This window comes from Puma concolor, chromosome C1, assembly GCF_028749965.1.
Source record: "Puma concolor isolate L17-30 chromosome C1, mPumCon1.1.hap2, whole genome shotgun sequence".
Lineage (NCBI taxonomy): Eukaryota > Metazoa > Chordata > Mammalia > Carnivora > Felidae > Puma > Puma concolor.
This window is the reverse complement of record NC_141674.1, coordinates 5,292,843-5,316,030: the sequence shown is the minus strand read 5'-3', so window position 1 is coordinate 5,316,030 and position 23,188 is coordinate 5,292,843. Positions and strand designations below refer to the sequence as shown.

General features: G+C 51.5%; 1 protein-coding gene and 1 long non-coding RNA gene across 9 annotated transcripts in view; both read right to left on the bottom strand.

Annotated features, from left to right (window-relative positions):
- CAMTA1 (calmodulin binding transcription activator 1) overlaps nucleotides 1-23,188 on the bottom strand; it is an 829,903-nt gene that overhangs the window by 45,818 nt on the left and 760,897 nt on the right. The gene's annotated exons all lie outside the window — the stretch shown is intronic.
- Nucleotides 470-6,620, bottom strand: LOC147577746 (uncharacterized). Of its 2 annotated transcripts, XR_015254414.1 has the most exons (3): nucleotides 6,398-6,620; nucleotides 2,066-4,470; nucleotides 470-1,825 (listed from the first exon to the last, which is right to left on the bottom strand). It is a non-coding gene; the product is annotated as an uncharacterized LOC147577746 (long non-coding RNA). The 2 variants fall into 2 exon arrangements; XR_015254413.1 differs by having other exon boundaries at nucleotides 2,066-6,620.

Sequence of the window (23,188 nt, the reverse complement as noted above, 5' to 3'; positions counted from 1 at the left end):
GTTATTTTACATGTATATTTGAGTGACATCATTTAATATGAAAATATCAAGTTCACTCATCTATTTTGGAACATGTAAGTGTAGGCTATATATTATGTAGATTATACAGTTCAGTGTTTTACAGTATATAATGTGATACATACATGCACGTGTATTATTTTAATATTTTTCTCCTATAAATGCGGAGTACCTATCATGGGTTCAAAAGGTTTCCCTTCTCAGGCAAGCCTGGGAACATACTTACCATTTGTTGTACTGTTTATCCGGGAAATATTATTCAATTGACTTGTAAGTTTTTAGAACACCATCAGTTTCAGGCTGGGCACTTCCTATTTCTTTACACTATTAGATAAAACATCTTTCACATACACACACACACACACACACACACACACACGCCAGGTGATGGATTCTGGCTGGAGTAGAATGAATGGTTTCTTTCATTAGAAAAAACAAAAGGATATTTAAATGAATTCTTTGTGGATTAATCCAAACCACAGTGTATAGTATATTAAGGACTTGAATCACATTTTCTGAAAATGGTCCTAGGAACTGTTAGTCAGCACCTAATAAAAGGTGAGGGTTCTGGTGTCTTCTCCTTTAAGATGAGACCATGAGGATAAAATCACGGACTCCGCCTGATGACGAGTTTCTGTGGTTTCAGGATGAATGGTGCTTTCTTTAGGAACGTGACCATCAAGGCTGAACATCAGAAAGCCCCGGCTTCCTCCCAGATGCCTGGCTAGCCTCCCTTGTTTCTCCTTTGGGAGATGCTCCTGTCCTCTGCAGAGTTCAGGTGGTGCTGACCCCAACGCTTGTTCCCAGGGAGGGAGAGTCAGGCCTTGCTAACGAGAGTACGGCCTCCTCTTATTCCGGTGATTGGACACATGAGTCCAGCTGAGCCGAGAACAGAACATTTCCTGGAACAACTGACAGAGATGCGCTGTTTTCCCGGATACATTTGCTAAATTGGCAAAATATAAACCTGGAGCTTTGAGGAGTCCATCCCGCTACGCTGTGGCAATGAGACTCAAATCAACATAGAAGACAGTAGAGTCAACAGAGGGGGAGATGGGTCCCTGATGATATCACTTGAGCATCTGGAACCAGTTGTACCTGAAGATAACTCCAAAACCAGATCTCATAAAAGTCAATCAATTCCCTTTTATACTTTAGCCCGTCTGAGCTGGAGTTCTGTTCCTTGCAGCTAACAGAGGACTGTAAGGTGACTCTACTAATTGAAATGTGGATCCTTTCACTAAATGAATACTGGGAAAGTCTGCTCCCATTTACAAACAAAAAATAGTCAAATATGAATCACCTGGACCTCAGTAGTGCAAAAGTATCATTGGAATCTCTGTGTAAAACATGGGGAAAGTTGTGATGGAAATAAGCTGTCATGCTTATTTGAAACATTTCGATTACCTGAAGAAATCAGAAAAAGACAATTCTGCACTCCAGTCTCGCCGGAGACCATCTGCCGTTGAACTCTGAACCCACGGTGGTTATCTGCGCTCGCGCAGCCCTAGGTTACTGCCAAATCCACTGTTGGAACAGACACATCCCGTGGAAGAGAATCGCTGTAGAACACTAAGATTTAAAGAGAACTCAGGAATTCTCTGGTCCAGGGGCTTTCAGGAGTTTTTGACTGTGTCCCAGAGAAAGAATCAGAACCCAGTACACACACACACACACACACACACACACACACACACACACACACACCCATACACACCCATACACGCATGTGTGCATGTGCCCCTGAAACAAAAACTTCCCAAATCCCGTACCAGGTACTCTGATTTTAAAAAGTGAGATGGGGCGCCTGGGTGGCGCAGTCGGTTAAGCGTCCGACTTCAGTCAGGTCATGATCTCGCGGTCCGTGAGTTCGAGCCCCGCGTCAGGCTCTGGGCTGATGGCTCAGAGCCTGGAGCCTGTTTCCGATTCTGTGTCTCCCTCTCTCTCTCTGCCCCTCCCCCGTTCATGCTCTGTCTCTCTCTGTCCCAAAAATAAATAAACGTTGAAAAAAAAAATTAAAAAAAAAAAAAAAAGTGAGGATGCTGACCACTACACTGATTTCCTGAATCACTCCTCATACGTTTAGAAAACAGGTAAGGCCCTGATGCAGAGATCCAAGGTGACTTCCCTGAGATTTCTCACTTACTGAGTGGTAGAGCTGGAAAAAACAAAACAAAGCACCCTGGTACTCATCCTACTGTATTATATTAAAGCAAACAGCTGTTACCGGTACCCATTCCTAGATGGCAAGCTTCTGGCCAATCGTAAGAAAGCCGGAAAGATGATGCAGGTGTCAGACCTAGCTATTCTACACGGGTACAGGCCAGGACTCTCCAAGACCCCTTACATGAAAACCCCAATCCCCTAGGGACTTTGAACGGCTCTGCACGGGAGATCCTGTGGCATCTGTGTCCAAATGACTAGCAGACAAGACTAAACTGGTGCGAGAAGCAGGGGGACAGTCAGGTTTGCTCTCGGCCTGAAGAAACACACCCTCATCACATCCCCCCTGCCGTATCCAATAAGTCACACTCCACGTGTCAGCTTGTCAGCGGGCAGTGGTTACGAAACTCCAGCTCCCAGGCTTCGTCATGCTAGGTGGAGCAGGGAAGGGAAGAGTTGATGTGCCTCCCCGCCCCCACAAGGAGCCGATAATCTAAGCTGCGAGGTGAGGGAAAAGGCGTCTGATGACATAAGACTTGAGTTAGGCTCAGAGAATTTAGAATATTGAGTTGTTGTCAGGGCACACGGGAAGGCTGGCTAAGAGAGTGGGACCAGATTCGGAGGCTGGTCAGTGGCAGGCAGAAGAAAGGGGACAGATATGGAGAGGCTAGTTAGTCCTGGCAGCTGATGAATGTTAATTTAATGTATTTGGAAGAACTTAGGTTATTTCCCATTACTTTCAATATTACAAAAATGTTACAGAAGTTTAGCATCACTAGCTTAACTCCTATGAACATTTACTCTGATTAAATTCCTTCCATACTTTACCTTCTTCAAAGTAACAATAATGTTATAATTTGCTTAACAGTTGACATACAACTGGTACTTTAAAACAATGTGTTCACTGATCGATCTTCCTATACGTCATACGTCTAAAGCTATGTTCTACGTTCGGTGCTTGACAAGACAATGTAAAATTAAACCACTTATAGGAACCATGGTATTTTCAAAAGTAAAACGTGTTAGCACACGAAAGGCGCTTTCCTGAAATAAAGCATCAAGGAAAATCATATAGGCATTGTTAACGCACTCACTCCCAATGGTTTAAAAAAAAAAAAAAAGGGCAAAGACACTATTTACAAAGTATGGTGCCATGGTTATAACAAGCCTCTGTGCTACACTGCTTGGGGCGGGGGGGGGGGGGGGGGGGGGGAGCGTAACTATTTCCTGACGGTAAAGGCATCTCCTTGCCTGCCTGCTGTGCGTTAACCCCTGCCCAGACAGTGTCAGAGAAAAGCAAAGGAAGATCGTCATTTGACTTTGACTTCAGGGCAATCCACGCAGGATGGGGACAAGACCGTCTGTGATGGTCTTCACGATCATGAGCTATCTCCAATCTTCATGCTATTAGGTGCTGACACCCACAGCAGGCTCCCCGGCACTTGTTAAATGTGTCTAATAGGGACACGCGGCCTTCAATGTCATTCAGTGCATCCCGTCTGGGCTTCTCCCGTCACCACAGAAAAGTCTTGGTGGGCTGTCAGATCTTACATGGAGTTTAAGAAAATCCATGTCAGGTGTGAGAAAGACAAAGTGAGCCCTACATCATGTCTGTGCTTGCCAGAAAGCCCAGAATGCACTTTACGGCCTGCCTCCAGAAAGTACATGAGATTTGATGCAATGAATGTTACTAACCTCATTAGAACCCCCATTTCACATTTCGCTTTCCTGAAGCCTCGCTTTCTTTTTGCCTCATCCTTCTTTATTTCATCCATTTTTATCTTGCTTCACTGTGTAATATAGACAGCCATACCTTGGAGGTATTGTGGGTCTGGTTCTAGACCATCACAATAAAGTGAATATCGCCATCAAACGAGTCAGATAAACTCAATGCACATAGAAGTTATTTTCACGCTATAGTCTATTAAGTGTGCAATAGCATTACGTCTAAAAAAACTATATACCTTAATTAAAAATCGCTGCTACCATTAAAAAAAATGGTAACCATCAGTTAAGCGTTCAGCCAGTCATAATCACTGATCACAGGTCACCATTAACAAATAGAATAATGATAAAAAAAAAAAGTTTTAATTGCAAGAATTACCAAAACGTGACAGAGACATGAAGGGACCAAATGCTGTTGGGAAAATGGTGCTGACGACTCCCTCCTTCCTGAGCAGGGTGGCCGCAAACCTTCACTTTGTAAAACATGCCTGATCAGTGACGTGTAACACAGAGCAGCACAACAGAGCAAGGTATGCCTGCGTCTCTGTAAGCTCCCTTAAATCACTTAAAAGAAAAAAAAAAAAAAACAGGTGAGGTTTACACAAACTGCATCACATGTTGGCAAAGCGATATATAACTGAAATAAGTTCCCAAATCGTGGGCTTATATACCGCGACAGGATACCGTGGTTGGTATTTAACAATGAAAACTTGGCACCACTAAGAGAGTCTTTTTGAAAAGATCGATGGTATACAAATATTAAGCCACTGGAAGCCAGAGAAAGCAATGCCCTTTAAATGTGAGAAGACATGACAGATACACAATGAACAGTTGGAAGAGGGGCGGGAAATAAGAATAAAGGACTTCCAGAAACCACCGCACCAGCTAGAGCACTGTGCCAAGTTTAACAAAATGGTCTTTACTGACCTTTCTGGGTGATTCCTAAAGTTGTGTTTTAAATAAATGTACTAACCATTCTGCCTTAAACGTTTAAAAACGGCGGCCTACAGGCACATTTCTGCAGCTTCAGAAGTTCCCAACAGCAATGATTAAGACAGCAGCAAAATTATGATGGTGCCCAGAGTTAACTCTAGATCCCCCAAAGGCACATTCCCTGCACTGCCAGATGAGGGCTTTGAGAGAGCACCCGAACCTTAGCCATCACTATGGGCTTCACATCTTTCACTGGGGTGGAGGACGGGGGGAGGTGCTCAACGTCAACGGATTCTTTAACATCACTATCTGACACGAAGTAAAAAAAATCCTCAGTTCCACCTGCTCTCTATGCCTATGCTCTCTAGAACAGTCCAACATGAATACACTGCAGCAGCGACAGCTGCTAATATGGACAAGATGGCCCACCAGAGTCCTAGAGAAAACAACCATGTATCTATGTGTGCGCCTGGCAGAAACAGAAAAGTTGATTTCAACAACTCTTTAAATAGTACACTGTTGTTATTCACCACTGCATCCACTGCATTAAATACTGTTTCCACTTTGACTGTTTGCAAGGGAATTAGTAATTAATCAGGATGACTGAACAGAGGCCCCTTAGATATTCACACTAGTGCTCCTTCCCTTTTTCACTCCTAGGCTAAATTTATTTGGGAAACACATATCCTGTAAATAAGTGTTATTTTCTAGAACATTAAACATTATTACTCCCTAAATCTATACAAGGAAAAGAATACACATAAGCTTATTTGCTATTGTCTAATGTTGGTCTTAAAATAATATTTTCCCATAAACACAACCATGAAAAATGCTACCGCTTAATGTATTTCTATCACGTTCCCAGGCAGTAGTTTCTTCATACAACACAGTTTCTCTAGGAAAACTCTGTAAAATTCCTTCATGCAGAAAGAAAAAAGAACTCCTTTACACACAGCGAGCCACCTGACCACATATAACAAAATTTGGGGGGGGGGGGGAGCACAATTTTAAAATTTCAGGGTTTGGCTTCACTGGTGAAAGAAACAGAATGCACACAACCAAACAAATACGTGAGGCTCTTCTGTGATATTTAAGAGCACTTCTCACGTTCACTGAATCTGCTTTGCTAATTAGACACTTCAGGTTAATCAGCAGAAATCATACCAAGCAATAGTGTACAAAATATAAAATAGACTAAAATTGTCATCATTCCCTGGTGAACGAGTTGATTTCAGAAGACGCTTTGCAAGAGCACTGCGGTTTCGGAAATTTGTTTTGATGCCTACAGAGACCTATGGAGATTGAAAAAGTCTCAACATTTGAATGCCATCACAGCCACCTCTTAAAGTTGTGCACTACCTAAATCAAACCACGGGAGATCCTCTAAGTGCAAGAAGGCCACACGGGGTCTGTATTCCAGCCCATCTGAGAGTGGCTGCTGGAAGCAAGGGTCACTGTGCCTCTCCTGTCCTGGTCTGCAGGTTAAGCCAAACTCGCGAGTTCTTCCAAACCTCTTAGTCTCTGAACTCAACCAACTTTCCCCGCCGGTTCTACGCACAGATTAATAAAACGTTCATTCACTCCATTGGCTTGCTTAGGAAAGGCAGCCTCCAACCGCCTAGTCCCGCAGAGGCGCCTGGGGCCGAGCTCGGTGCTGTCCCGGCCCCTTTCCCAGCGCCCCGCGGAGGGGGCACACGTCCCGACCCTTCTCTCCTCTCCCCGCGAAAGGGGCTCCTTTCCGGATCTTCTCTTCCCACGGAGGGGACACCAGTCTTGGGCCCTCTCCCTTCCTCCCCCCCACCCCCCGCAGAAACGGAACCTATCCCGTCCCCTTTCCCCGCCTCTCTCCCTGCCGAGGGGGCACCTGCCCCAACTCTCCCCGCCGAGGGGTACCAGTGCCCCACAGTCCCCGCCAAGGAGCACCTGTTCTCCGCCTTCTCCCCGCGCCCCGCTGAGTGGGCAACTGTCTCCCCCTCCTCCCCGCCGAGGGGCAGAGCACCTGTCCCCGCTACTCGCAGAGGGGGCACCTGCCCTCCCCCGCCGCCAAGGGGCACCTGTCCCCCGCCCTCTCCCCGCCGAGGGGCACCTGTCTGCCCCCCCCCAACTTCCCGCCGAGGGGCCCCTATCCCCCACCCTCTCCCCGCGCCCAGCCGCGGGAGAGGGCTCTGGATCCGAAAAGCCCGCCGCCGAGCTGCGCCTCGCAGACAAAAACCAGTCGGCGGCCCCGTGGGCGCCCGCGCGGCTCGCGCCCCGCCGCCCCCGCCCGCCGCGGCCACTCCCCGCACGCGCGCCCCCAGACCGCCACTCACCCAAACACTCCACTCCCTCGCGCACACACGCGTGTCCTCACACCCGCTCCCGCCCTCGCTGCCTCGCATCGACACGCGCGCGCTCGGCCTCGCTCCTCACGTTCCCCCACACCCCCACGCGCCCCAGGAACACGCGTGATCTCACGCCCACTCCCCAACCCACCTCCTCACGGACACGCTCGCTCCCACGCCGGCCCCGCGCACTCACGCGTCCAAACACGCCCGGTCCCCTCGCGCTCTCCATCCCCACGAGCGCTTCCTCCCCACTCGCTCCGCAGACGCGCGTGTTCGCACACCCGCCCCATCAACACGCGCCGCTCACGCTCGGCCAAACACCCCCGCCCTCGCACCCGCGCCGTAAACACACGCGGGACCCACGCACACTCACGCGCCAAAACACTGCCCGCTCGCGTGAGCTCGCGCGCCCCTCGCGCTCCCTCCCCCTCCCCCGCCGCGCGTGTCCTCGCACCCGCTGCCCGCACACGCCCCGCGCCCCCTCACGCGAACACGCGCGCCCCCCACGCCCCGGCCGCCGCGCGCGCCCGCCCCCGGCCCCGCCCCCGCGCGCCCCCGCCGCCCCGCGCGCCCCCGCCGGCCGCCGCCCTCGCCCCGCACGCGCCCGGCCGACTCGCCCCTCGGCCGCACGCACACTCACTCGGACTTGGAGAGCACGGCCACCGCTCGGTCGCGCTGGCGCCGAGCCGCCTCTGCGTTCCTCCTCCTCTCCCGCGCGGCCCCGCCCGGCCCGGCCCCGACAGCCTAGCCCGGCCCCGACCCGCTCAGCTCCACACGCCGCAGCTGGAACGACTCGGGCTCCGGGTACCGCTGTCTCCCCGCCACAGCCCGAGTGCGCCGCCCGGGCCAATGGCGGGGCGCGGCGGTGAGCTCACCGGCCGCGGCCCCGCCCTCCAGGCCGCGCGCGCCAATCGGAGGGCGCCACGTCACCCGGAGCCGGGCAGAGGCAGGTGTGGGGCGCGGAGCCGCTCGGCGCGGGGACTGCGCCGGAACTGCGCCGGAGCCGCGCGGCGCCGCGCTGGACGGCGGGCGGCCGGGCCCGGAGGGTGCGGGCGGAGCGCGGCCCCGCGGCTCCGGGCGCCCGCACTCGGGGCCCTGGCGGGCCACGGCCCCTCGCGACGCCGCCGCCTGCCCCGCGCCCTGAGTCGGGGAGGTCCGCTAGGGGGTGGGCCGCGGTCCCCTCGAAGGCAGGGACGGCCCCGAGCCCGACGGCCGCGCCCGCTCCCCCGGGCCCACGGCCCCGAGAGGCTTCCTCCGGGCCCCGCGCGGCGGGGGCGATCGGGCCGCGCTTGCAAGGCCCGGCGGAGCCGCCGCGCGGCCGGCCCGCCGACTCCCGGCCGCGCGGCGCCGTCGGGTCCGCGCGCGGAACCCGCGCCCAGGGGCCCAGCTTACCCGGGCTCGGCTCCCGGCGCGGCCCCGACGCGCCCTGCGGCGGCGGCGTCTGCAATGCAGCCGCGGGAGGAGCCGGCGCTGCGCTGAGCGGCGAGCGGGGGAGCGCGGAAGGCTGGGCGGGAAGGAGGGGCGCGGGGCGCGGCGAGCCCGCCCAGGCCGCGAGGGCGCGGGGCAAGTCCTCGGGCGGCAGTGCAGAGGTGCACGGGCGTCGGCCAGGGCGCGGCCGAGGATGTCTGCTAGGGACGGTGGATGGCGGGTCCCCTGGGAGTTCAGGAGCGTCCGGGACTCCCTTGCCGGCGGCGCAGGGCCCCACCTCCTTAGCTGGAGTTCCAGGGCCTCCGCCCGCTCCTCGGGGCCTCACCCTGGTGTCCAAAAGTTCTGGCTGCGGCTTGGCTTTCTCACTTGCATACTTCTGCCTGACGACCTCTCGCCTCGCCTCCTGCCCCATGTCCGAGTCACACCTCTCCATCAAGGCTCACCGTCTCCTAGCAGCCTGCCTAGGCATCCCAGTGGCCACCGCCACCCCTTCTCCTTTCCCTCCGTTCGTCACCCTGCTGCTGCTATTCGAGCGCTGCCGCCCCCGCACCCACCTACGGTCTTGCACATAGAAAGCGCTTGACCCGCGCAGACGTTCCGTGAGGCTATCTTCTCTTTTTATCCTCCATGGTGTCAATTATCTTTGAGATTGATTATTTCCCTTTCCTGACATCTGGGTTAAAAAGAATCTCAAAACGTGGGAACGGACTTTTTTTTCTTTTTTTTTAATCCTATCCAAACGCGCGCGAAAACAACCACAATATTATGCCTAGCCCCTAAGCTTCTACAATCAAAAATGCATAACTGGCTAGAGGCCAAGCCCAGGACGCTCCTGGTGAGTCTGGGTCCTATTCTGCGCCACGCTTCTGAGCCAGGGAAGCAAGCAGGTCGTGTGCAGCCTGACTCCTGGGGGCTGACCCTGTCTGCAGCAAGTCCCTCCGTGCCCTGGCAAAGTCACAACACCCGATACTGTTCAGAATCCTGCTCCAACAAGCCTTTCGTGTGCCCGCCCTCACCTGCCTCCATTCACCCTGCTTTCACCGCACAGGACCCCTGCACTTCCTGACTCCGCTTCCCTACTCCCTTTATCTGCTAGGGGCACCCCTATGCACTCCTTAAGGCCTGGCTCCAGCCCCCTCATCCCCAGCATTGCTATCGCAGCGCTCCCTGGGTGGGATCTACTTGCTTCCAGGAGAGGCAATGTCAGGGCCAGTAGTCAAGGAAGAGGGCTCTGGAGACAAACCATCTGGGTTCAAAGTTAGACTCTCCCAACTGCTAGCTGTGTGCTCCACTTGTGGTCCCTTCGTATCTATGGGTGAGAGTTAAATGAGCCAGTCGATGTGCTTATGCCAGCGCCTGGTGCGTAAGGCACACTCAATACTATTTGGCTGCTACTAGAAGTCAGGTTATCTTAGGGTGGTGAGTAGTGAGTGACTGGAAAGGGGAGGGGAGGGCTTCTGGGCTTCTGATAACGTTCTATTCTTGCCGTGGGCACTAGTTTTGGTTTGAAAACTGGATGAGCTGAGTTTCACATACTTAGGAGAATGTGCACTTTTCCATATGTATATTATACATGAATAAGCTTATTTATTTTTGAGAGAGAGAGATGGAGAATACGAGCAGGGGAGGGGCAGAGAGAGGGAGAGAGACTCTCCGGCTGTCAGTACTGTCAGCAAGGAGCCCGACGTGGGGCTCCAGACCACGAGCCGTGAAATCATGACCTGAGCTGAAACCAAAGGTCCTCCACCTAACAGACTGAGCCACCCAGGCACCCCATATATTATACATTAATAAGAAGTGCTTTAAAAAGCGGTTGTTACTAGCTGAGACCGAGACAGCTCTAATCTCCTGGAGACCAGGAACAAAGTCTTAAGCTTATCCTGGCCTTATGCAATGCCGGGCACACTGTAAGTAGTCAGGTGATAGGCGCTGAATCGCTCTGAATGGACTGTGAGCAAGAGAATAGGGAGGTGGGACCACGAGGGGCAGTGCCTGCCCTTCAACTCTACAATGCCCAGTGACCCCAGGGTAATCAGGATCCAGGCTCAGGCACTTGGACCCTGCTAAAGAGAAGACGCCTCCAGTCTTCTCTGTCTTTCAGGCAGGGGCATTTTTTTCTTGGGTTTGTTTCCAAAAGGCAGAGGTTCGACCCTAGACATCCCAGTTGCCTGAGGACAGGCATCAGTGGAACCCATGACCCTTCACCCTTCCTCCAGGAGCCCCAAGTCCTGACTACCTGACGTAGTGATCGATGCTTCAGCACATTGGCTGTGCCCTGGTGATACAGCTGGGGTCAGCAGCCTGGAGCTCTCCTTTCAGGCAGCCCGAAGTGACATTTCTGCAGTAGCAAAGTCCCTTCCCTGTTCCTCTGCTGGGCCCATTACTCTCCTGGAAGATCTGTCACTCTGACTCCTCACAGCACTTCTGTCTCAGGATGGAGGCCACAAGAGCAAGTGCCGTCTTTGGGCCCATTTGTGGAAAGTCAGACGGCGCTGGGTGGGGTATGCTGGATGCTTCTGAAACAAGTCCAGACCTCTGATAGCATGCTAGAACCAAGTGCCCACAGGCAGTCTTCCCTTGTGGGTATTCATGTTCCTTTCTAGCAGGTTAGGAAATGACAGGGTAAGGCATGCGTGTGCTTAAGGCAAAATATTACACTAGATTTTTATGGGGCTTTGAGTACATCTGGGTTGTCTTTGAAAATAGGGAAAAAGAAAACTTCGCTCAGGGATGTGGTCCCTTGGCAGGGACCAAGCGCAATCATTGCCCCTTGAAGCGGGGATCTCAGCCCTAACCTCTACGGAGGATCTCATGATGAACCAAGGGGGTGCATCCGGGTGCAGATGAGGAAGAAAGGAACTACAGTTTGTTGGATCCCTGTTATCAGCCTGCCATTATGCTGGCCACTCACATGCACTGCCATTTTTTCTCCTGCAAGTTGGCTATTGTATAGAGGTAAAAATGAAGGCCTTAAGAAGTCCGATAAATTGCTTAAAGGCATACAGATGGTAAGCGGCAGATCAGGGTTTTAGGTTCTGAGCCTGTATTCATTTTGCTTCTCTCTGATAGTTCTCCACATACCTAAAACCTCTTGCTACCATTTAGGTACCATTTGTTTAAGAAGCAGCCTGGGAGATTTCTAAGAACCACCACATTCTTCTCCCCAGCCCTGGCAACTGTGAAAGTCTGTTTATGTAGAGATGTAGACTCTACCCAGCCAGGTCCCTGAGTAACTGTGATGATGAGACCTTGCCCTACCAACTGACATTGGACTTGGGCACGAGTGAGAAATAAAGCACTAAGATTGGGTAGTTTGTTAGTGCAGCATAACTGTGTCTCGACTATCTCATAAGACATAAAATCTGTTTCTAAATATAGCAGATGTATTTATTTCCAATAAAAAATAGCCAAATGGGAGTCTTCTCAAACTAGATGACAATTTAAAAATAAGTGTAAGACGCATATTGAGTGTATCTTTAAGGCACTAAGACATGATGGAGAAAGAAGAGTCTTTTCAACAAATAAGGCTAGGACAACTGGATATCCCCATGCAAAAGACTGAAGTTGGACCCCTACCTCACACCATATATAAACATTAACTCGAAATGGATCGAAGACCTAAATGTAAGAGCTAAAACTACAAAATGCATAGAAGAAAACACAGAGGTGAATCTTCATGTCCTTGGATTTGGCAATGATTTCATAGATCTGACATCAGAAGCAGAAGCAACCAAGGTGTGTGTGTGTGTGTGTGTGTGACACAAGGGGGGTGGTGATAGATAAATTGGGCTTCATCAGATTTAAAATTTCTGTGCTTCAAAGGACACCATCAAGAAAGTGAAAAATATAGTTCACTGAATGCAACTCGTGTATGTCATAAGGGACTTGTATCTAGAGCATAAAAAGAATAATTACAAATATATATTTTTTAATAGCCTACTTTTGTGGTGCCTGGGTGGCTCAGTTAAGCATCCAACTTTGGCTCAGTTCATGATCTTGCGGTCTGTGGGTTTAAGCCCCGTGTTGGGCTTTCTACTGTCAGTGCAGAGCCCGCCTTGCATCCTCTGTCTCCTTCTCCCTCTGCCTCTGCTCCTCTTATGCTCTCTCAAAAATAAATAAATGTTAAAAGAATAATAAAAAAAATAGCCTACTTTTTAAGAAGTGGGCAAAGGATCTGAATAGATAGTTCTCCCAAGAAGATAAACAAATAGCCAATAGCATATGAAAGGACGCTCAACATCATTAGGCATTGGGCAAATGAAAATCAAAACCCCAGTGAAACACTACCTCACACCCACTGGGACGGATGTAATAAGCAGGATGGATAATAACAAGTGCTGGTGAAGATGTGAAGCACTTGAAACCCTCATCCCCTGTTGACGGGCATGGAACATACAGCTGCTTTAGTAAACAGTCTGGCAATTCCTCAAAAGGTTAATCATAGAGTTACTACATGACCCCACAGTTCCAGTCCTAGGTATGTCCATGAGAAATGAAAACATATGTCTGTACACATGGACATTCATTTGGCAATAAGAACGGAATGGAGCGGTGACACGTTATACCATGGATGGATCTTGAAGACATGCTAAATGAAAGAAGCCAGCCCCGAAAGACCACATATTATATGATTCCATTTATATGAAACGTCCAGAATAGGCAAAATGATAGAGATTGGAAGGAGATGAAGAGTTGCCTTGAGCTTGCTGGGGAGAATGGGGCATGACTGCTAATGGGTATGGGCTTTCTTTTTTGGAGGAATGAACATGTTCAAAAATTAGACTGTAGTGATGTCTGCACAACGCTGTGAGTCTACTAAAACACTTTTGAATTGTACACTTCAAATAGATGAGTTGTATGGTGTGTTAATCATAGTTGTAAAACACCCGCAATAAGAGGAGAAAAAGACTGAAATATAGAAAAGGATCAGTGGATTAGCTTTGGAAAAGAAGTTAACAGATACGAAGGGGAAGACCAAGGTCAGGGGGCCTGATGGCCTACCCTCAGAGACAGTCCATCCACCCTTGCTCACCAAGCCTTCTGTGTCCAGCCCAGTGTGGGACACGTGTAGGTAGGGAATCCACACAGAGAGGCCCTGCCAGGTGACTGCTCAGTGAGGAGACAAGACAGACAAAGGGGAGGCACTGAATCAGTGATGGTGACACCCAGGAGCAACAGGAGGTCAGAAGAGGGACCATTTCTAATTGTGCTTCTGAAGGGCTGTAAAAGAGCCAGGGCTGAGTCTGTCAAATTCTTGCCTGCTGTAGTTGCCTCCTTACCAGCTCAGGATCCTGGAGAGAATAGCGTCCTGAACTTGGGGTTCCCTTTGAAGAACTCCCTGGTGTGTTGGGGTTCTCCATCACAATGGTAGGCTGATTCAGGGGTGAAGGTAAGCTTTGCAGAGAGCTTCAAACATCTCCAGCTGAACTATAAATGTCCTTGTCAGAGCCCCTGAGCCTTCCATATGAGGGAAATGCTGAGGGTAGGGGGAAGGGCTCAGGCCTGGGGTCAGCGGCCTGGGCTCTGGTTCCACCTGCACCACTAACTTCTTGTGTGGCAAACTCTTTTCTCTTCCTGTGCCTTGATTTCCTATTTTGCAAAATGAGGTCAAAGACCATGTAGATGTGGTGCTGGTGTATGCCCAGCTTGACCTGACCCGACACAGCAATCTCCCGTGCTCCAGCTGGAGGGATTCTGGATTTGAAACCACCAGTCCTATGAATGCGGCTGCACGCATGAGCCCAGGCAACCCACAGCATCATGAGAACTAATTCACGCCGGTTGTTTTCAGCCACTAAGCTTTGGGGTGGTTTGTTATGCAGTAGTAGATAACTGTAGGGGACGGTGGGGAGAAAAGGTGTTTTCTGCTAGGGTAAACCATGCTACCACGATTTAAATCAGCCTGGGAAGTCTGTCAGATCTAATTTGGAAAGTGGAGGAGACGCATTAACCATCAGCCTGAGAACTTGGGGATTTCTCTTAAAGGACATAATCCAGAAAGAGAATCCAAAGAATCTGGGTGAAAACACCAACTCCTTCTCCCTAGAGGCTTATACAGGCCCATCTGTTCCCTCCCTTCCCCCCTGTATACTATACGCATGCCAGATGATGAAATACGTGGCTAGTCTCTCCGTGAGGGTGGGGCACAGCAGAGACATGCTTTGCTCTAAGGGGCACAGAGTGTCAAAAAGGTGGATAATCCAACATGCACTCAGGAAGTGGGAGTGTGTGGTGATAAAGCACTCAACATGCTTTAGTGTCTGACAGCCCAGAGTCTGAATCCCTAGCTGTGTGCCATTGGAGAAGTCACCTGACCCCTCTGAGATTCAGGTTCCTCTTCAGTACAATGGGGATAGGAACACCTCCTGAAAGCACGGAGAGGATGAAATTGGATAATTAATGGAAAGTGGATAACCTGGAGCCTGGTGGGCACCCAAGGAGAGCTCGGGGACTAGGACTGTCTTCGCGATACATTGTAGGATCTTTTGAAATGGTGGGTTCTTTCCCACTGTGATTTACTCCCTCTGCTGTTAAAATGAGCTTGCCTTCCTAAGCACACGGTAGCTGGGTGAGGGAGCTGGCCTGGATGCCTTAGGCATGGCCAGTAGTCACACACACAGAGAGAAGAGACATTCTTGCCCAGTCCTATTTCGTAGTCATTCAGGAGGAACTAAGACAAGATGATCCAGACCCCTTAGCACATGCCAGCATAGCTGGAGAGTCCTTCCCAGGCCATCCTGAGCATGCACCTCCTTTCACTTCAGCAGAGTCCCATCTGTTCTAGGTCTTTGGGCAACATGGTCCTTATGGAAAAGCAGCAGAGCGCTGTGAGTCTGAAGGGTGATGGGAGCCCAGTGAGCAGATGCCACCCGGGGAGTGGAGAGGCTTACTCTTCCTCTTGGGGCAGAAGCTGCCATCGTCACCATCACCATCATCGTCATAGTCATCATCATGGTCGTCATGGTCACAGTCATTGTCGTTGTCATCATCGACATCATCATCATCGACATCATCATCATCGTCATCATTGTCATGATCATCATTGTTATTACTGTCGTCACCATCATCATTGTCATGGCCATCATCGTCATCGTCTTCGTCATCCTCTTCATCGTCTTCGTCATCGTTATCGTCTTCATCATTGTCACCGTCATCGTCTTCATCATTATCATCCTCATCATCGTCTTCATCATCATCATCGTCTTCGTCATCATCATTGTCACCATCATCACCTTCATCATCATCATCGTCATCTTCATCATCGTCATCATCTTCATCATCGTCATCATCGTCGTCTTCGTCATCGTCATCATCATTGTCACCATCATCATCTTCATCATCATCATCGTCGTCTTCTTCATCGTCATCGTCATCATCTTCATCATCATCGTCATTGTCTTCATCATCATCGTCGTCATTGTCTTCATCATCATCGTCGTCGTCAGGATGACAGTCACTGAGCCCCAACTGCACTCCTTACCCACATTCATTCTTCTTGCCATGTTTATACTGCCCCAGACTGTGCACTAGTGAGGAGCAGAGCCCCCTGAAATCCCAAACGCTGGAGCTGGAGCTCTTAGCTGCTTCTCTGTTGGGCCTCACAGGGAGCCAGAGGGACAGCAATAGGGACAGGTACAACCAGGTGGAACAAGGAGGCAAGGACAGGGAGTGACGGCCCCTCCTTGATCAAAAGACAGCCTTGGCCGCCTGGCTGACAGAGCTGCTGCACCCCCAACCCCCGAGCACCCTTCCTGAAGCCATGCCAGTCAACTCAACGGCCACCTTTTGGTGCTGGTGGTGGGGTGGGATGCTCAGAGAGGCAGGGTCACATCTGAGCTGTGAGCCCTCTAAGCTGGGCCAGTCAGGCCAGTCTGGGCCTGGGCTTTATTTGAACCAGAAGCCTAAAACCCCTAGAAGGCAGAGCTTCCAAGCAGTGAGTGCTCCGTTCAGGAGTCAGAAGGGCCTGGGCACGCCTATTTGCCAGCTCTGACACTTTGGAAAGGGTCTGTTCTCTAGGCCTCAATGTGCTCATCTATAAAATGGGGATGATAATAGTGGGTCACAGGGTCATCGTAAGGACTCAGATATTTGTGAAGCTCATAGCCTGGTGCCCAAAAGGTGTTGTCATTTTGTCTTAGCTAAACAATAGAGCAAGGTAACCAGTCCACGCCCTGGCCAACATAGTCAGAAAACTCCAGCATGAGCCCTGGGGTCTGAGTCACTGGCCCCCTGTGAGGTCTCAGAGGGTGGGTCTGGGGCCTTAGAAGAGCCCTCATGGCAGTGATGAAACCCCCTTCAGGCAGAACTTCCCATTTTGGAGAATAACTCTGTAAGGGGCTGAATCGTGTCACCCTCAAATTCACTTGTTGACGCCCTGACCCCCGATACCTCAGAACATGACTGCATTTGGAGACAGAGCCTTTAAAGAGGTGGTTAAGTTAAGATGAGGCTGTTAGGGTAGGCTCTCATCTAATCCATCCGGAGTCCTTTCCTTAACGGGGGAAATTAGGATACAGAAAGAAACCAGGGATGCAAACATGTACAGGAAAGAGCCTGTGAGGACGCAGCGAGAAGGCGGCCATCCGCAAGCCAAGGAGAGAGCCCTCAGCAGAGACCAAACCCGCCGACAGCCTGAGCTCAGACTTCCAGCCTCCAGAACTGTGAGAAAATACATTTCTGTGCTTTAAGCCGCCCAGTCTGTGGTATTATGTTGTGGCTGCCTGAGCTGATACAAGCTCTCTCTTCTCGCACAGTCCTCCACCCCTCCCTGTGTCTCTTTGCCTGCCTGAGGGCTTGCAGACCCTCATGTGCAGAGTTCGTGGTCCCCTTCAAGGCCGCTCTTGCCAAATCGGGGCCCAAGCCCCCAGGATCCTTGTGGAGAGGAGCTCAGGAAGCTCGGGTCCTCAGAGTCTGAGACAGCTCCACAGGTGCCCCCCTGGGCTGCTGCCGCTGGCCTCTCCTCAAGGCAGGAGAACCAGAGACCCTCCGGGAGAGGCTTCCGGGTACCCACCGTCCAGTGGCGTCATGTGTGTGAAAGGCGCTGTTTCCCCTAAAGCTACACTCAGAATGCACTCATTAAAACTGCCACAGTGTGCTTTCTCCCGAAGTCAACACTGTGCTTTTTTAACGTGGAAATCTGATTAAAGAGAAAAGAATATTCTCTTACAGGCAACAATTGAGTCAGAAGACCCATACGGTGTATTTGCGGTGAAAACCACTTTGACATCGGCATCCTGACGGTTGCTGCCTACCCACACCCGAAGCTCATGCACCAGTGAAGACAAGAGCTAGAAAGTTCTCCTTTTAAGGAAGCAACTAGTTACTGCCTGGGAATACTAATTACTGAGGTCAGGATGGCACAGGTGATGCTGTCGCGTCACGTCGTGTTCTGAGTTACCAAAAGAAGAAAAAAGGCAGTCAAAAGGGAAGGCACGATTAGAGGCAAGTGCGTTTTAAATCTGGTGCATCTCAGGGAAGTGGAACTGACACATTGATTCGGGGAGAGTTTTAGATCCCTTAGGTGTTAAAGCGAGAGAAACAAAAACAAAAAGGTGACCGGGGACAAGCACAGAGGTGTACCCCCACCCCTAGCCCATCTCTCTTTGACACCCCGGGTCACGTTTCTGCTGTGGCTCCTCGTGGTGTGGCCACCACCCCACACAGTCCGGCTGCTCACAGCTCCTTCAGGATCAGCAAGGTGGGTCAGTCCCTTGCTTGGCCCTGCTACCCACGGGCCTGAGGAGCACTGTCTACCCGTTTCCGAAGAGAAACGCCCTGAATGCCTGCAGCCCCACTCAGTGATCATCCTGGCTTTAACTCACTTTTAAGTAATGTAGGAAATGTACAACGTGCACCCACTCACTTTCTTACTGGGTGTCAAACACAGGAATGTCAGGGGGAGGAATGATGTCTTTAGGTGCAGTCAGGCCCTGGAGTCAGACTTTCTGCCGCACATCTGCTTTCTGCTCACAGCTTGTTCTCTCCTGCTGCTTTTCAAGTGAGGAGCCCAAAGACTCGTGATGAATGCGTTAGCCATTTCCACGTTCCAGAGAACAGGGGGCTTCGAATGCATGGGGCCCAGCCTCATGGGGCTGTGCTTGTAATGGTTCTGGGTTGGCCCCACAGCGCCTCCGTGCGGGACCTCCCGTGTTGGGACTACTTGAGGGAGCTCCACGGGCATTTACTGCTCCCCAATGACCCAGGCCAGGCCTTCCCGTGTCATAATCACTGAGCTTATAAAATTAGAGCATTGATGCATTTCTTATGCCTTAAGAATCACACTGAATTGTTAATATCCTAGCGGGTGGCCGAAGGCTGAACCTGTGTCTTCCCTTTCTCTCAGAGGTGTATTACTGAACAGGAATGCTCTTGCCTAGGTCCCCACCCTGGCTCTGGAGTCCCCATCTGCACCCACGGGTCCCCATGTGCAAGGTCAGATCTATTCCCGTCAGTGTTGGCAGAAGGAAAAGGAGCAGTGTGGGACGAGGGGTGCTGGTTCCGTGGCTCCCAGGTCCCATCACGGCGGCGGGGGGGGGGGGGGGATGGGGGGTGGGGTGGGGGGAGGGGAGGTCAGGCGGCTCCAAATGGAGCTGCTCATAACCCTGCAGCAACAAATGGAGCCATCTGGAGAACACTTGAGCGAGAAGAGAACACGGCTAGGGCCGGGCTGCCGTCTGCAGGGTGGAAATGGGCTGCGGGTTCATTTACAGAGCAGCACAGGTTGTGGCACAAGTGAGTAATTTAAAGAGGTAATTGAAATAATACATTAGAATAATAAGCTTAGCCATCAGAGGCTCCTAGAATTTCTCACTTAATCCACAAGTAGGTGGACTGATCTGCGATCTACTTACTTCCGCATCTTCTGCCCAGGCAACCTGGAACCTTGGGCAACCCTCTCTGCAGAAGACAAAGTCTCCACCCAAACCATTTTGTCCTAATAAAATGTGTTCTTCAGTCCCAAAGGATGGCTGAGGACTCCCCAGGATCTGTGTGGGGGCACCGCTTTATAAACAACAGCAGCAGAAACTACCGAAAACACACTGGACGCTCACCGTTTCCTCTCTCAGCAAAGACACAAAGAAACTGGGGGGAGGCGCAGGGGAGGCAGGGGAGGGCAGGTGGGAACAGAGGAGGAGGAGGTGTTGTTCTGCTCAGTAACATAATCTAACCTTGGTCAAAAGGAAGTCTGGCCTTCATCCTTGCCTTTGAAAGGTGGTCTGTAAGCCCTTGGGATGTTATGCCTCGTGGGAGTGTCTTTGTCATTGGATAGACTAAAAATATGATTTAAGGCGAGTGTGGGTCATGGGACGTTTGTAGGGTGGGGTTGGCCACACTGAACACTAAAGGGACCAACGGTGTGATTTAGGATGGAGGCTTGTGGTCACACAGTATCAGCCAACTCTAGAGAGGCAGGGGACAGGTCAGCTGGGTGGGCAACTGCTCATGTCCACCTGATGGAGCCCGAATAAAAGCTCTGGGCACCAAGGCTCCAGTGAGCATCCCTGGTTGGTGATACTCCATGAGTACGGTCACACATTGATGCCGGGCGAGTAGCACTGTCCACAAGTCTACAGGGAGAAGACAACAGAAGCCGGTTGTTTGGTGGCCTCCTCGTCTCCGTCCTTTGCATTTCTTCTCTTGGCTGGTTTTTTTTTTTTTTTAAGTTTTCTTTTTTTTTTTTTCTTTTTTTTTTTTTTAACATTTATTTATTTTTGGGACAGAGAGAGACAGAGCATGAATGGGGGAGGGGCAGAGAGAGAGGGAGACACAGAATCGGAAACAGGCTCCAGGCTCTGAGCCATCAGCCCAGAGCCTGACGCGGGGCTCAAACTCCCGGACCGCGAGATCGTGACCTGGCTGAAGTCGGACGCTTAACCGACTGCGCCACCCAGGCGCCCCTCTTGGCTGGTTTTAATATGTATCCTTTTTTCCAAGTGGGCTCCATGCTGGTGTGAACCCATGACCCCGAGATCAAGACCTGAGCTGAGATCAAGAGTCAGATGCTTAACATGCTGAGCCACCCAGGAGCCCCATTCATCTGTATCCTTTTGACGTAATAAGCTGTAGCTGAGTATAACGGCTTTTGTGGGTTCTGTGAATCCTTTCAGTGCATTAGCGAACCTGAGCATGGACTTGGGAACCCCCGAACTTGCAGTTAGTATCAGAGCTGAGGGTGGTCTTGTATGGACTGTGCGCCCTCTGACCTCATGGTTGGTTAATGCTCTCCCATTCTTTCTGCATACGAAGAAGGCTGCTGCAGACAAATATTACGGTTTTCATACAGGACCAGCCTCTGTCAAACGCATTCCCTTCCTGATGGGGGCACAGAGGGATGCCCCTGGCTCTGTCATATGCTCCCGTAACACTCAGAACCTGCCTCTATGGAGCACTCATCACACCGACTGTGTTCTCTGGTTTGCCTTGTCTTGGGCCGTGAGCCCCCAGAGGCAGGCACATGCACAATTGACTTGTAAAACCCTGCGTCCAGCAGAGTGCCTCTCAGGAGGCGATGGCGCCTGGTCAGTCCTGTACCCCCTCCCCAGCCTGGCTCTGACATCAGGGAGGACATCAGGGATGCTACAGCCTAGAGCTAAGGTTAATCAGCAGTGAGGATGATGCTCACAAAACACCACTGGCTGTCCATCTGTCCATGTATCTGCTCATCCAACCACGCACCCGTCCATCTGTCCGTTCCTTCGAAGAAACATTTATTGAGCACCTACTGTGTTCCCAGCCTCTTGGGGCATGATGATAATTAAGACAAAAAGCCCTTGGCTCTTCTCACCTTTGTCAATGTCATCCAAACCCCTTGGCCCACCTCCATGCAGACATGTCACAGACTTCTCTCTCCTGCCCATCTGCTTCTTTGAGCTCTGGAGCCAACATCCACTCACTCGCGATTGATTTTTCACATGATGTCCCAAAGGCCCTTCAAACTCAGCCCAACTTGTGACTGGTCCTCTCCAGGGTAAATGACACCAAGCCCTCATATCCAAGCCACCTGCAGTTCATACTGATGCCATCTCCCGACTGTCTCTTGACTGTGTCCCTTCTCTCCAGAACCACCAAGTCCAGCATGGTCTCCAGACTGGAGGAGTAGGTAGTCTACCCTCACCAGCTCTGACCCTCCTTCCATCGTACTCCAAACAGCCGCCAAGAGCCCTTCTTGAAATGCACACCTGCTCATGTCACTGCCTCTCAAACCCTCAGTGCCTGCCCTCTCCTTGGGGATAAAGTAAGCTCTCCTCAGCCTGGCCCGCACAGCCCTGTACTTGAGTACCTCGCTGGCCTTTCTGGCCTGATCCTTGCCTTTCCACCTCATCAGCCTTCACATGCTCCCTTACACCACGAGGCTCCTTCCCACTGCACAGCTCTCTGTACATGCTGTCCCCTCTGCCTGGAATATTCTTGCCTCCCCTCTTCATGGAGTTAACCTCTCCTTCTTCCAATCTCAACTCAAGGCTCATTTCTTGGAGCAGAAATCCCTCCCAGACCTCGTGAGGAGGTGTCCCCCACCCCTCTTACAAGTTCCCCAAGCTCTTGTTTGTGGGAAGGCATGGTGGTCGGGTCTGATTTTTCCTGCACTCGATGGTAAGCTGAGTGAGCGCAGGAACCTCATCTAGTTTTGTCCAGTTGTTTGGATTCCAGCACTCAGCCCAGTGCCTGGCGCCAACAGTTAGTGAATAAATGATTACAAAGAGTGGCCAACGGAGGAGTTTGTAAGTGCGACGGGAAGGTGAAGTAAAAAGGCGCCCGGCATGGGGGGGTAAAGGGACGAGGTGCGGAATTGGCTTTTATAGCAGAAGGGGGTTAGAATAGAAGTTTTCAATAGAGCGGGCATTCTCCACGCTGACCACAGGGAAAGACCCGCGAGATCAGACAGAAAGCACGCGGGAAGATCCAGAGGCGGGAAATAGCACACCATGTGTGTGGAAATCTGAGTATTGCAGTAGAGCCGTGCAGGGGTGAAGCATGACGCAGGGGAGAGGGAGGGCTGATGAGCTGAGAAGCCAGGCTGGGGTCAGCTCACAAAGGGTTTGTGTCCCATGCTGGAGAGTGAGTTTATCCAGACCTTCCTAAGGAGTAGATGACCACACCCTCCCAACAGGTGCCCCCCGCCCCCAGCCCCGTGCCTGTCTCCCTAACAGATCTCACTACACGGGGTTATGTTTGCCGGTTTTCTTGTCTGTCTCCCAGGGGACAGCACCTCGCACGGTGCCAGGCGCACAGCGGGTGCTCCGTCCGTCCCTTCTGAATGTAATGGTGGCACGTAGCATGGATGGGAAGGGGAAAAAGTGGAGGGCTGCTGGGAGGCCCTGCCCTACGTATGGGACGGGAAAAACCTAAGATAGGAGAGTGATAGATCCAGGGGGAGGAAGCCCTGTGGGTTTGAAGGTCCTAAGTTGTCAACGGCTTGGCTGGCGGGGGAGAGGATTGTGGGAAGGGAGGAGCAGGGACAAGGGACGCTTCTAGCTCTGGACGCCAGGTCAGAAGCAGCGGGACTGGAGTTGGAAGAGACTCAGAGGAAGGCTGTCGCTGTAGGGAAGTCAAGAGCAGGTGGGTGGAGTCAGCTCACCTGTGGATGATTCTCTCTGCAT